The sequence below is a fragment of the Arachis ipaensis genome, chromosome B5, assembly GCF_059453495.1.
Source record: "Arachis ipaensis isolate K30076 ecotype BB chromosome B5, ASM5945349v1, whole genome shotgun sequence".
NCBI lineage: Eukaryota > Viridiplantae > Streptophyta > Magnoliopsida > Fabales > Fabaceae > Arachis > Arachis ipaensis.
The window spans coordinates 95,040,299-95,054,342 of record NC_142440.1 but is presented as its reverse complement, the minus strand read 5'-3'; the positions used below and the strand labels follow the sequence as shown (position 1 = coordinate 95,054,342).

General features: G+C 36.7%; 1 non-coding gene across 1 annotated transcript; it reads right to left on the bottom strand.

Moving 5' to 3' along the window:
* Positions 1 to 7,871: 7,871 nt before the first annotated feature.
* On the bottom strand, positions 7,872 to 7,979 carry LOC148565041 (small nucleolar RNA R71). The gene has a single exon (XR_015884444.1). It is a non-coding gene; the product is annotated as a small nucleolar RNA R71 (small nucleolar RNA).
* Between the last annotated feature and the right edge of the window lie 6,065 nt (positions 7,980 to 14,044).

The window sequence follows — 14,044 nt, the reverse complement described above, 5'->3', positions numbered from 1 at the left end:
TACCTGCAAAGACACTCCGACGCTCAAGTCAGAATGGATCTGAGAGGTATAAGATGTGAGGAATGAATCCCTACCTGGAGGGACCTGAGTCCTCTATTTATAGGTGATGATAGTTATCTTATCATATCTTATTTGAGTAAGATAAGGGAGCCGTTTCAATTCGAAAGTTGGTTAGGAACTCTAATAGGCCGATTTGGTGGGTCGGGCCCAGGTAGCCGAATTCGGGGACTATCCTGGGTTATGGAATCCGTGGACCGGATCCGTAACATCTACCTATACTTTTTCATCTAAATATGTGCTACATACAATGGCCCAAGAAAAAGAGAGAGGGTGGGGTGATGGACAGGCTTGTGGTATGGCTTCTACTGGTCGTAGAGGTAGCCCAAGAAAAATACAGGTCAGTAGCTCAATCTAGGTGCACCGTCACAGCTCTCAGCTACTACTACTCATCTTCTTCTTCCTCATCCTCCTACACCCATGGCACTACCAACCGTTACTGCCACTGCTAACCACGTGGTTTTTTTCCCTATTTCAAGGGATGTTACAATAGCCCTTTTACATGTTTTGTCACCCATCACCATGATCTTGACCCTAGGTTCCCGCTTACATCCTCAGCCTGTTTCTCAGTGTCATTAGTCTTAACCTCAAGTAGACTCATCTCCATCCAAGCTTGATGATCAGCCTGTGGCCTATGACACCAGCAATACCAAATAGGAGTTGCGTTTTGATGGCAATAACTGGTATGATTTATTTTTCACTTTTATACTGTTATATATCCAACACAATCTGTTTACTTTTTAAATATCTTTTATTATCATTGATTAAATAATTGGTATCATCCTCGTGTCAACCGCATAGGTGGTTTATCCTAAAGTTTAGTACGGCTCCTGATTGTGTGCAAAACTTTTGGAGGGACTTATTTAGGTTAAGTGGTTCATAAAGACTATAAGTTTACAATGTTTACTAACTTAAAACCTTCTTGAGGTAACTTTATTAATAATTTCATTATTTTTATCAGCAATATTTCTGGTTTTAACACGGTCAAGAGTAGTAAATGTGTTAGTTTCACGATATCCTAAAACTAATTTTTATGATTAACAATTCTAAATATCATTAATAATTTTATTATTGTACCAACTAAAGTTGTTCAAGAGTGTCAATCAACTAAGAAATTTTTCTTAAGTATTAAAAGCAAACTAGATACCATATGAAATTGAGTAAGTCAAAATTAAATCAGAAACAACCTTAGAAGATAAGATGAGCAACCTGACTACATTTAAGAGTTCAAAAGCAAACTTTCTATTTAGAGGATATGAGATTTTTCAGAAACTATTTTAAATGTCTATTTGAAGTTAGTATAATAGACCTCAGAAGATATCTTTTAAATATTTACATCTCAGAATCAGCTTTTCAATGAACTTCAAATAAGCTTGCAATTTGAGTTAATCGACATATGTTTTCATTGCAAACAAGTCATAAACTTGAGGAAACTTTTAAGTTCATTTTTCGATAAATGTATTAAAAGTGCAATTCAACCTCTGTTCTCATGTATTTTTCACAACTTCAAGAAGTACAATGCTTGGCATATTGGGGTAGCCAAGTGCTTCTGGGACATGTTCTCCGACATCCATCGCAAGAGAGTCTGATAGATTGGATTCCTTTGGAAATTCTTGCTCTGTTGAAGGAGTACTAAGCCACAGAGGATAACAACCGCACAAGGGCCAAGGTCAGGCCACTAGTGGATTATTGCACACTAGCAGCTCCATTAGATATGCTACTACGTCAATGAAAATGGTAAGGTTAATTTGATCATTCTTGCCTTTAATTTACAGTTAATCCTTAAATTAAATTCACTTACATAGACTATTGTCACTTTAGGAGAACGAATCTGGCCACCCACTTAGTAGGAGCGAGCTTTTTAAGCAAGTCCATACACGAGAAAGCGGATCGTAGGAAGTGGGTTGATAGGGTTTATCTTGTGTTGAATTTAGTCGATTTTATCAACTTATTTCACCTTTATTCAATGAAATAGCATGGTTTTGTGAATTTCTCATGAATTTTGCTCAAGATTAAAAACATGCTATTTGAGCTCTTAATTTGCTAAATTTAATTCACTTTAATTCCATTCGATGCCTTGATGTGTTTGATGAAGTGATTTCAAGTTTAGAAGGCAAAGATTGGGTTGAAGGAATAAAGAAAAAGCATGTAAAAGTGGAAAATTCATGAAGAAATGAAGTTTTGAAAATCTGCCCAGTTTTGCGTATGCGTGATTAGAGTTTTCGTCCAGCGACGCGTATGCATGACCCACGCGTATGCGTGACAAGCAGCACGTGACCAACTTAAAGAAACACGCTGGGGGCGATTTCTGAGCTCATTGAGGTCCAAATCCAACTCAATTCTGAAGTATTTGAGGCCAAATTCAAGAAGGAACCAGGGGGAGCAATAAGTATAAGTTAGAAACATGTTTTAGGGTAGTTTTCTAAAGAGAGAAGCTCCCTGTTCTCTCTAGAATTATGGTAGATTTAGGTTTTAATCTTGTCTTGATTTAGTTTTTCTTGTAATTTCTTATTCTTACATCTTTGTTCTCTTAGTTTACATTGTTAATTTCTCTTTTATGCCACTTTTTAGTTTATGAACACTATTGTTAATTTCAATTTCCTTTAATACAATTTGAGGTTTTATGTTTCTTATTGTTTGATTGAGTTATTATTGTTACCTTCTTGCATTTGGTAATTTTAGATTTTATTATTTCTTGTTAATTTACCATATTTTTATTTTTATGCATACCAAGTGTTTGATAAAATGTTTGGATTAGTTTTAGAGTAGATTTGAGTATTCTTAGCTTGGAAAGAGAAATTAGGAGGTAATCTTGATTCATTAACACCCAACTTATGTTGGTGATCTAGAGTTGTTAGTTAATCTTGTTTCCATTGACATTACTTATGGATTGAGGTTAACTAGGCATATTTGACTTTCTTCCGATGCGAAGATAACGTAATAGGCTTAATTCTTTTTAATTATTGTGTTATGATTAATGACTAGGATAGAAAACCTTGATTCTCAATCCTTGCCATGAATGTCTCTTTAGTAGTTGTTATCTTTAATTGTTTAATTTATTTTATCGTCATTTAAATTTCTTTCCATTTAATTTCTTGTCTTATCATCAACCCACCCCCGTATACTCATAACCAATAATTATGCACTCGATTGTAATTCCTAAGGAGAACGACTCAGGAGCAATACTCTCGGTTATTTTTATTGGGTTGAACTTGTGATAACCAAATTAAACTTTGATGGAGAATCCATTGTTGATCTAGACTATGCTTACAATGAAGTGATTCTTTTTATTGAGAAATTTTAGACCGGCATAAATTCTTACCCATCATGGGTCAATCGTCCCTCTGATGGTACTAGTATGAGTTTAGTTGATTAAAATTTTAATTTACAAACATGTTATTTACGTGTTGATTATTATTAAATTTTATATTTAATAAAATTTACACACAAACATCCCGCCGAGGTCTCTACAAAGGCAACAAACTTGCCTCCCATTTTGGAGGAAGAGGTGTGGACATAGATGGTGGGCAAGCACAAGCATGGTAGAGTGTATGGCACACGGCACATCAATAGCAACATCAGGGTGAAGGACAGACTTGAAACAACAGATCAATTTGCTCAACATGGATCTTACCCAGCAAATAGACCAACAGACCAAAGTAGAAGCTATGGTATGTTAAGCTAAAGGCATGCTATCATACACATCGTGATGCATGGAGGCGGATTCACTGGAAGCAACAGCAAGAGATTACCCGACATCGAGGGAAAGTCACTAGCTTCCAGCAAACTATTAACACTCACGAAGCCCACATGACTAAGATGAAGAACGCGTCTAACTCGTGTGGCAGTGTCTAGTTTCTCCTCTACCTTCCTTCCTATCTCCCCACAATTCACCACCAACATCTTCAAGCCCGCCTAATCACCTCAAGCTCATTTCAATAAGGGTTATAACTGATTTATTTAATTTGTTAACATTATTAACAATTTTTTTATTTATATTGAATATATTGTTTTCTCATTTTATTATAATTGTTATTTAATTTTGGTTATTGATGAGCGGATAATTTATACGCTTTTTGGCATTGTTTTTAGTATGTTTTTAGTATATTTTAGTGAGTTTTTATTATGTTTTTATTAGTTTTTAAATAAAAATCACAATTCTGGAATTTACTATGAGTTTGTGTATTTTTCTGTGATTTCAGGTATTTTCTGGCTGAAATTGAGGGACCTGAGCAAAAATCTGATTCAGAGGCTGAAAAAGGACTGCAGATGCTGTTGGATTCTGACCTCCCTGCACTCAAAGTGAATTTTCTGGAGCTACAGAAGCCCAATTGGCGCACTCTCAATTGCGTTGAAAAGTAGACATTCTGGGCTTTCTAGCAATATATAATAGTCCATACTTTGCCCGAGATTTAGTGGCCCAAATAGGCGTTCCAAGTCAGCTCAAGAATCCTGGCGTTTAACTCCAAAACTGGCACAAAAGCTGGAGTTAAACGCCCAAACTGGCATAAAAGCTGGCGTTTAACTCCAAGAAAAGTCTCTACACATGGAAGCTTCAATGCTCAGCCCAAGCACACACCAAGTGGGCCCGGAAGAAGATTTCTGCATTAATTACTGATTTCTGTAAACCCTAGACTACTAGTTCTCTATAAATAGGACCTTTTACTATTGTATTTTCATCTTTGGACGTTTAGTCCCTAGACCTTGGAGGCTGGCCATTCGGCCATGCTTACACCATTATCACTTTTGTATTTTCAACGGTGGAGTTTTTACACACCATAGATTAAGGTGTGGAGCTCTGCTGTTCTTCATGAATTAATACAAAGTACTATTGTTTTTCTATTCAACTCAAGTTTATTTCTTCTCCAAGATATTCATTCGTTCTTCAACTTGATGAATGTGATGATCTGTGACACTCATCATCATTCTCACCTATGAACATGTTCCTGACAACCACCTCTGTTCTACTAGCAATGGCTTGAATGCGTATCTCTTGGGTTTCTAATCTAAGATTGGAACCTTTGTGGTATAGGCTAGAATTATTGGCGGCCATTCCTGAGATCCGGAACGTTTAAACCTTGTCTGTGGTATTCTGAGTAGAATCTGGGAAGGGATGACTGTGACGAGCTTCAAACTCGCGATTGTTGGGCGTGTGACAGACGCAAAAGGATCAATGGATTCTATTCCAGCATGATCGAGAACCAACAGATGATTAGCCGTGCGGTGACAGCGCATTTGGAACGTTTTCACTGAGAGGACGGGAAGTAGCCATTGATAACGGTGATGCCCAACATAAAGCTTGCCATGGAAAGGAGTATGAATGATTGGAAGAAGACAATAGGAAAGCAGAGGTTTAGGAGGAACAAAGCATCTTCATACGCTTATCTGAAATTCCAACCAAGGAATTACATAAGTATCTCTATCTTTATTTTATGTTTTATTTATCTTTTAATTATCAATTCTCCATCACCATCTGAATTAGCCTGACTGAGATTTACAAGGTGACCATAGCTTGCTTCAAGCCGACAATCTCCGTGGGATCGACCCTTACTCACGTAAGGTTTATTACTTGGACGACCCAGTGCACTTGCTGGTTAGTTGTGCGGAATTGTGACAAAGTGTGATTCACGTTTGAGAGCTCCAAGTCCTTTGGCACCATTGTTGATGATCACAATTTCGCATACCAATTTTTTGGCGCCGTTGCCGGGGATTGTTCGAGTTTGGACAACTGACGGTTCATCTTGTTGCTTAGATTAGGTACTTTTCAGAATTTTTAAGAATGGATTCTAGAGTTTCAAGGTGATGTCCTTATCATCCCAAAAGCTGATTGATTCTCATCAATTTAGCTGCTGAATGTAATGTCCTGCTGAAGCTTGGCCAAACATGTCTAATCTTTTTAGACTGAAGCTTTAGACTAACATTGCATGATTCCTGGAATTCTTATTAAAAGTTTTGATTCTCTTTATTTTCTTTTCCATATAAGTTTTGAAAATCACAAAAAAATTTATAAAACCATAAAAATTAAAAATATTTTATGTTTCTTGTTTGAGTCTAGTATCAATTTTTAAGTTTGGTGTCAATTGCATGACTTTCTTCTTCTTGCATTTTTCGAATTTATTCATATTGTTCTTCATTGATCTTCAAGTTGTTCTTGATGATTTCAGTGCTCTGATCTTTAAATTCTCCTATTTTGTGTGTTTTGTTGTTTTTCTTATGCATTCTCAATTTGTTAAAACCTCTAATACAAAATTTCTAAGTTTGGTGTCTTGCATGCATTGTTCATTTGATCTTAGTTGCATTTTTTGTTATTTCTCATCATTAAAAAAATTCAAAAATATTTTCAAAATTGTGTTTTTTCAAGCTAATAATACAGAGAATTGAAGATTCAGAACATTCAGCAGAGGAATCAAACAGAAAAAGCTGGGCGTTCAAAACGCCCAGTGAAGAAGGAAAACTGGCGTTTAAACGCCAGCCATGGTACCTGGCTGGGCGTTTAACACCCAAAAAGGTAGGATTTTGGGCGTTAAACGCCAGAATGGATGCCATTCTGGGCGTTTAACGCCAGAAGGACACTAGAGGGAAGATTTTGTTTTTAATTTAGATTTTTTTTCAACTCTTCATAATTTTTCAAAATCAAATCTTTTTCAAATCATATCTTTTCAATCATATCTCTTCAAAATCAATTTCTTTCCATTTTTTTTAATTTTCGAAAATTCTTGTTATAATTAATGATTTACTTCAAAATTTTCTAGTTGTTACTTGCCTATTAAGAAAGGATCAAATTTTAAATTTTAAGAATCATATCTTTTAATTTCTTGTTAGTCAGGTAATCAACTTTAATTTTAAAAACTTTCTTTTTCTAAATTGATTTTCAATCATATCTTCTCAATCATATCTTTTCAATCACATATTTTTCAAAATTAACTCTCAATCATATCTTCTTAATTTCTAATTTCAAGGTCTTTTCAAAAATCACTTCATTTCTTTCCCAATTTGAGTTTTCGAAAATCATCAATCAAATTTTCAAAATTTCTTTTAATTATTTCAAAATATTTTACTTTAATTTTCGAAAATTCTTCCCTTCTCCTCACATCCTTCAATTTAAAGGACTAATACTCCTCCTCAAGGTACAATTCGAACTCCCTCCTTCTTTATATGTTCGAATTCTCTTCCATCTACCTCCTCCTTCTATTCTTCTTTTCCTCTGACACCTCAAGAAATCTCTATACTGTGACATAGAGGATTTCCTACTTTCTTGTTCTCTTCTCTTTCATATGAGCAGAAGCAAAGATAAAGGCATACTTGTTCAAGCTGATCCTGAACCTGAAAGGACCTTGAAGAGAAAGCTAAGAGAAGCTAAATAACATCTCTCTTTAGAGGGCCTAACAGAGCTTTTCAAGGAAGAAGAAACCATGGCAGCCGAAAACAACAATGCCAACAATGCAAGGAAGGTGCTTGGTGACTTTACTGCACCTACTCCCGACTTCTATGGGAGAAGCATCTCAATCCCTGCCATTGGAACAAACAACTTTGAGCTTAAGCCTCAATTAGTTTCTCTAATGCAACAGAATTGCAAGTTTCATGGACTTCCATTGGAAGATCCTCATCAGTTCTTAGCTGAATTCTTGTAAATTTGTAACACTGTCAAGACCAACGGGGTTGACCCTGAAGTCTACAGACTTATGCTTTTTCCTTTTGCTATAAGAGACAGAGCTAGGACATGGTTGGATTCACAACCTAAAGAGAGCCTGAACTCTTGGAAAAAGCTAGTTAATGCCTTCTTGGCAAAGTTCTTTCCACCTCAAAAATTGAGCAAGCTTAGAGTGGATGTCCAAACCTTCAGACAGAAGGAAGGTGAATCCCTCTATGAAGCTTGGGAAAGATACAAGCAATTGATCAGAAGATGTCCTTCTGACATGCTTTCTTAATGGAGCATCATAGGTATTTTCTATGATGGTCTGTCTGAACTATCTAAGATGTCATTGGATAGCTCTGCTGGAGGATCTCTTCATCTGAAGAAGACGCCTGCAGAAGCTCAGGAACTCATTGAAATGGTTGCAAATAACCAATTTATGTACACTTCTGAAAGGAATCCTGTGAATAATGGGATAGCTCAGAAGAAAGGAGTTCTTGAGATTGATACTCTGAATGCTATATTGGCTCAGAATAAAATATTTACCCAACAAGTCAATATGATTTCTCAGAGTCTGTCTGGAATGCAAGCAGCAACAGGTAGTACTAAGGAAGCTTCCTCTGAAGAAGAAGCTTATGATCCTGAGAACCCAGCAATGGAAGAGGTGAATTACATGGGAGAACCCTATGGAAACACCTATAACCCTCCATGGAGAAATCATCCAAATCTCTCATGGAAGGATCAACAGAGACCTCAACAAGGTTTCAACAACAATAATGGTGGAAGAAACAGGTTTAGCAATAGCAAGCCTTTTCCATCACCTTCTCAGCAACAGACAGAGAATTCTAAGCAAAGCCACTCTGACTTAGCAACCATTGTCTCTGATCTAATCAAAACCACTCAAAGTTTCATGACTGAAACAAGGTCCTCCATTAGAAATTTAGAGGCACAAGTGGGTTAGCTGAGTAAGAAAATTACTGAACTCTCTCCTAGTACTCTCCCAAGCAATACAGAAAGAATCCAAAGAGAGAATGCAAGGCCATAAACACGTCTCACATGGCCGAAACTGGAGAGGAAGAAGAGGCAGTGATCTCCATTGAGGAAGACCTCAATGGACGTCTACTGACCTCCAAGGTGTTCCCTAATGAGGAACCATGGGAATCTGAGGCTCACATTGAGACCATAGAGATTCTATTGAAGAGCAAGTTGCTAAGTACCTTGGAGCAATCATGAAGCTAAATGCCAAGTTATTTGGTAATGAGACTTGGGAGGATGAACCTCCATTGCTCATCAAAGAACTGGATGACTTGACTAGGCAGAAATTACCTCTGAAGAGACAAGACCCTGGAAAATTCTCAATCCCTTGTACCATAGGCACCATGACCCTTTAGAAGGTTCTGTGTGACCTAGGGTCAAGTATAAACCTCATGCCTCTCTCTGTAATGGAGAAGCTAGGGATAATTGAGGTACAAGCTGCAAAGAATCTCACTGGAGATGGCAGACAATTCAAAGAAATAGGCTTATGGACTTGTAGAGGATGTCTTGGTAAAGGTTGAAGGCCACTACATCCCTGCTGACTTCATAATCCTAGAGACTGGGAAGTGTATGGATGAATCCATCATCCTTGGCAGACCCTTCCTAGCCACAGCAAAAGCTGTTATTGATGTTGACAGAGGAGAATTGATCATTCAAGTGAATGGAGACTCCCTTGTGTTTAAAGCTCAAAGATATCCCTCTATTACCATGGAGAGGAAGCATGAAGAGCTTCTCTCAATACAGAGTCAAACAGAGCCCCCACAGTCAAACTCTAAGTTTGGTGTTGGGAGGCCACAACCAAACTTTAAGTTTGGTGTTGAACCCCCACATTCAAACTCTAAGTTTGGTGTTGGGAGGTTCCAACATTGCTCTGAACATCTGTGAGGCTCCATGAGAGCCACTGTCAAGCTATTGACATTAAAAAAGTGCTTGTTGGGAGGCAACCCAATTTTTACTTATCTATGTTAAATTTCTATTTTCTTTTGTTATTTTATGTTTTCTGTAGGTTGATGATCATGTGAAGTCACAAAAACAATTGAAAAAGCAAAAACAGAAGGAAAAACAGAATGAAAAATAGAACACCCTGGAGGAGAAACTTACTGGCGTTTAAACGCCAGAAATGGGCACCAGACTGGCGTTTAACGCCAGGAATGGGCAAGAAGCTGGCGTTAAACGCCAGAAATGGGCAGCAGCCTGGCGTTTAATGCCAGGATTGGTAGCAAGGGGCGTTTTGCACGCCACATGGTGCAGGAATAAGAAATCCTTGACACCTCAGGATCCGTGGACCCCACAAGATTCCCACCTACCCCACCTCTGATGAGCGGATAATTTATACGCTTTTTGACATTGTTTTTAGTAGGATCTAGTTACTTTTAGGGATGTTTTCATTAGTTTTTATGTTAAATTCACATTTCTGGACTTTACTATGAGTTTGTGTGTTTTTCTGTGATTTCAGGTATTTTCTGGCTGAAATTGAGGGACTTGAGCAAAAATCAGATTCAGAGGTTGAAAAAGGACTGCTGATGCTGTTGGATTCTGACCTCCCTGCACTCAAAGTGGATTTTCTGGAGCTACAGAACTCGAAATGGCGCGCTTTTAATTGCGTTGGAAAGTAGACATCCAGGGCTTTCCAGAAATATATAATAGTCCATACTTTGGCCAAGAATTGACGACGTAAACTGGCGTTCAACGCCAGCTCTCTACCCAAATCTGGCGTCCAGCGCCAGAAAAGGATCCAAAACCAGAGTTGAACGCCCAAACTGGCACAAAAACTGGCGTTCAACTCCAAAAATGGCCTCTGCACGTGCAACACTTAAGCTCAGCCCAAACACACACCAAGTGGGCCCCGGAAGTGGATTTATACATCAAATACTTACTCATGTAAACCCTAGCAGCTAGTTTATTATAAATAGGACCTCTTACTATTGTATTAGGCATCTTGGGATTACCTTATGATCCTTTGATCACGTTTTAGGGGGCTGGCCATCTCGGCCATGCCTGGACCTTCACTTATGTATTTTCATACGGTAGAGTTTCTACACTCCATAGATTAAGGTGTGGAGCTCTGCTGTTCCTCAAAGATTAATGCAAAGTACTACTGTTTTCTATTCAATTCTTCTTATTTCGCTTCTAAGATATCCATTCGCATCCAAGAACGTGATGAAGGTGATGATTATGTGTGACGCTCATCATCCTTCTCCCTTATGAACGCGTGCCTGACAAACACTTCTGTTCTACATGAAATAAGCTAGAATGAGTATCTCTTAGATCTCCTAACCAGAATCTTCGTGGCGTAAGCTAGAATGATGGCGGCATTCAAGAGAATCCGGAAGGTCTAACCTTGTCTGTGGTATTCTGAGTAGGATTCAATGATTGAATGACTGTGACGAGCTTCAAACTCGCGAGTGTTGGGCGTTAGTGACAGACGCAAAAGGAGGGTGAATCCTATTCCAGCATGATCGGGAACCAACAGATGAATAGCCGTGCCGTGACAGGGTGCGTGAGCATATTATTCACTGAGAGGAGGGGATGTAGCCACTGACAACGGTGATGCCCTTGCATAAAGCCAGCCATGGAAAGGAGTAAGACTGATTGGATGAAGATAGCAGGAAAGCAGAGGTTCAGAGGAACGAAAAGCATCTCCATTCGCTCATCTGAAATTCCTACCAATAATTTACATAAGTATCTCTATCCCTATTTTATTATATAATATTCGAAAACTCCATGATTATTTTATATCCGCCTGACTGAGATTTACAAGGTGACCATAGCTTGCTTCATACCAACAATCTCCGTGGGATTCGACCCTTACTCACGTAAGGTATTACTTGGACGACCCAGTACACTTGCTGGTTAGTTGTATCGAAGTTGTGACTATTATGAATTCAGATCAAAGCACCAAGTTTTTGGCGCCATTGCCGGGGATTGTTTGAGTTTGGACAACTGACGGTTCATCTTGTTGCTCAGATTAGGTAATTTTCTTTTTGTTTTCTTTTCAAAAATATTTTTAAAAAAAAAAATCTCTCATCTGTTTTCGAAAAAAAAATCAAAAAAAAAAATGTTTTCAAAAATTTTATTCAAAATTTTTAAGAATGAATTCTAGTGTTTCATGATGATTTGTTGAATCCTGGCTGGCTGTAAGCCATGTCTAATCTTTTGGACTGGGGTTTCAACTTACCATCACAAAAGAAGAGATTCTCACACATTTAGTTGTTCTATACTTGAAAAGTATCCATATCTGCTGAAGCTTGGCTGGCCATTGGCCATGTCTAGTGTTTTGGACTGGAGCTTTCTTTGAAAGCTTGGCTGGCTAGTGAGCCATGTCTAAATTCCTGGACTGAAGCTTTAGACTAACATGGCAAGATTCCTGGAATTCATATTAAAAATTTTGGAATCCTTAATTTTCTTTTTCATATAATTTTCGAAAAATATAAAATAAAAATCCAAAAAAAAAAATTAGAAAATCATAAAAATCAAAAATATTTTCTGTTTCTTGTTTGAGTCTTGAGTCATGTTATAAGTTTGGTGTCACTTGCATATGCATCTTGCATTTTTCGAAAATTTCATGCATTCATGGTGTTCTTCATGATCTTCAAGTTGTTCTTTGTAAGTCTTCTTGTTTGATCTTGATGATTTTTTGTTTTGTGTCTTTTCATGTTTATCATATGCATTCTTGAATTCTTAGTGTCTAAGCATTAAAGAATTCTAAGTTTGGTGTCTTGCATGTTTTCTTTGCATTAAAAATTTTTCAAAAATATGTTCTTGATGTTCATCATGACATTCAAAGTGTTCTTGGTGTTCATCTTGACATTCATAGCATTCTTGCATGCATTCATTGTTTTGATCTAAAAATTTCATGCATTGCATATTTTTCATGTTTTTCATAAAAATTTCAAAAATCAAAAAAATATCTTTCCCTTTTTCTCTCATCAAATTCGAAAATTTGGATTGACTTTTTCAAAAATTTTTAAAATCAAATTGTTTCTCATGAGTCAAATCAAATTTTCAATTTGAAAATCTTATCTTTTTCAAAATCTTTTTCAAAAATCAAATCTTTTTCAAAATTCTTAGTTATTTTCGAAAATAACATAATCAATTAATGTTTTGATTCAAAAATTTGAAGTTTGTTACTTGCTTGTTAAGAAAGATTCAAACTTTAAGTTCTAGAATCATATCTTGTGATTTTTTTTTGAATCAAGTCATTAATTGAGATTTTAAAAATCAAATCTTTTTCAAAAACTAATTTCTATCATATCTTTTCAAAAATATATTCTTATCTTATCTTTTTCAAAAATATCTTTTCAAAATATCTTTTCTAACCTCCTAACTTCTTATCTTTTCAAAATTTGTTTCAACTAACTAACTAACTTTTTGTTTGTTTCTTAACTTTTTCAAAACCACCTAACTAATTCCCTCTTTCTAATTTTCGAAAATATCTCCCCCTTTTTCAAAAATTTCTTTTTAATTAACTAATTATTTTTATTTTTATTTTTGATTTCAAAATTTTCGAAAAATACTAACAAATTTTCAAAAACCAATTTTCAAAAATCACTAACTCCTTTTCAAAATAATTTTCGAAAATTATACCTCCCCCATCCTATTCTATTTATTCATTCATATCCTAACATCTCATCTCACATCTCTTCCATTCTCACAGTTGTGTTTCTTCCTTTATATTACATTCTTTGTCTCCCCCTTTTCTTCCACTCACAAAGGGATCCCTATACTGTGGTATAAAGGATCTCTATTATTATTATTATTTTTCTGCGCCTTCTTCTTTGTCATATGAGCAGGAGCAAGGATAAGAACATTCTTGTGGAAGCAGATCCAGAACCTGAAAGGACTCTGAAGAGAAAATTAAGAGAAGCTAAAATACAACAATCCAGAGATAACCTTTCAGAAATTTTCGAACAGGCAGAGGAGATGGCAGCCGAAAACAATAATAATGTAAGGAAGATGCTTGGTGACTTTACTGCACCTAATTCCAATTTACATGGAAGAAGCATCTCCATTCCTGCCATTGGAGCAAACAACTTTGAGCTGAAACCTCAATTAGTTTCTCTGATGCAGCAGAACTGCAAGTTTCATGGACTTCCATCTGAAGATCCTTTTCAGTTCTTAACTGAATTCTTGCAGATATGTGATACTGTTAAGACTAATGGAGTAGATTCTGAAGTCTACAGGCTCATGCTTTTCCCTTTTGCTGTAAGAGACAGAGCTAGATTATGGTTGGATTCTCAACCCAAAGACAGCCTGAACTCTTGGGATAAGCTGGTCACGGCTTTCTTAGCCAAGTACTTTCCTCCTCAAAAGCTGAGC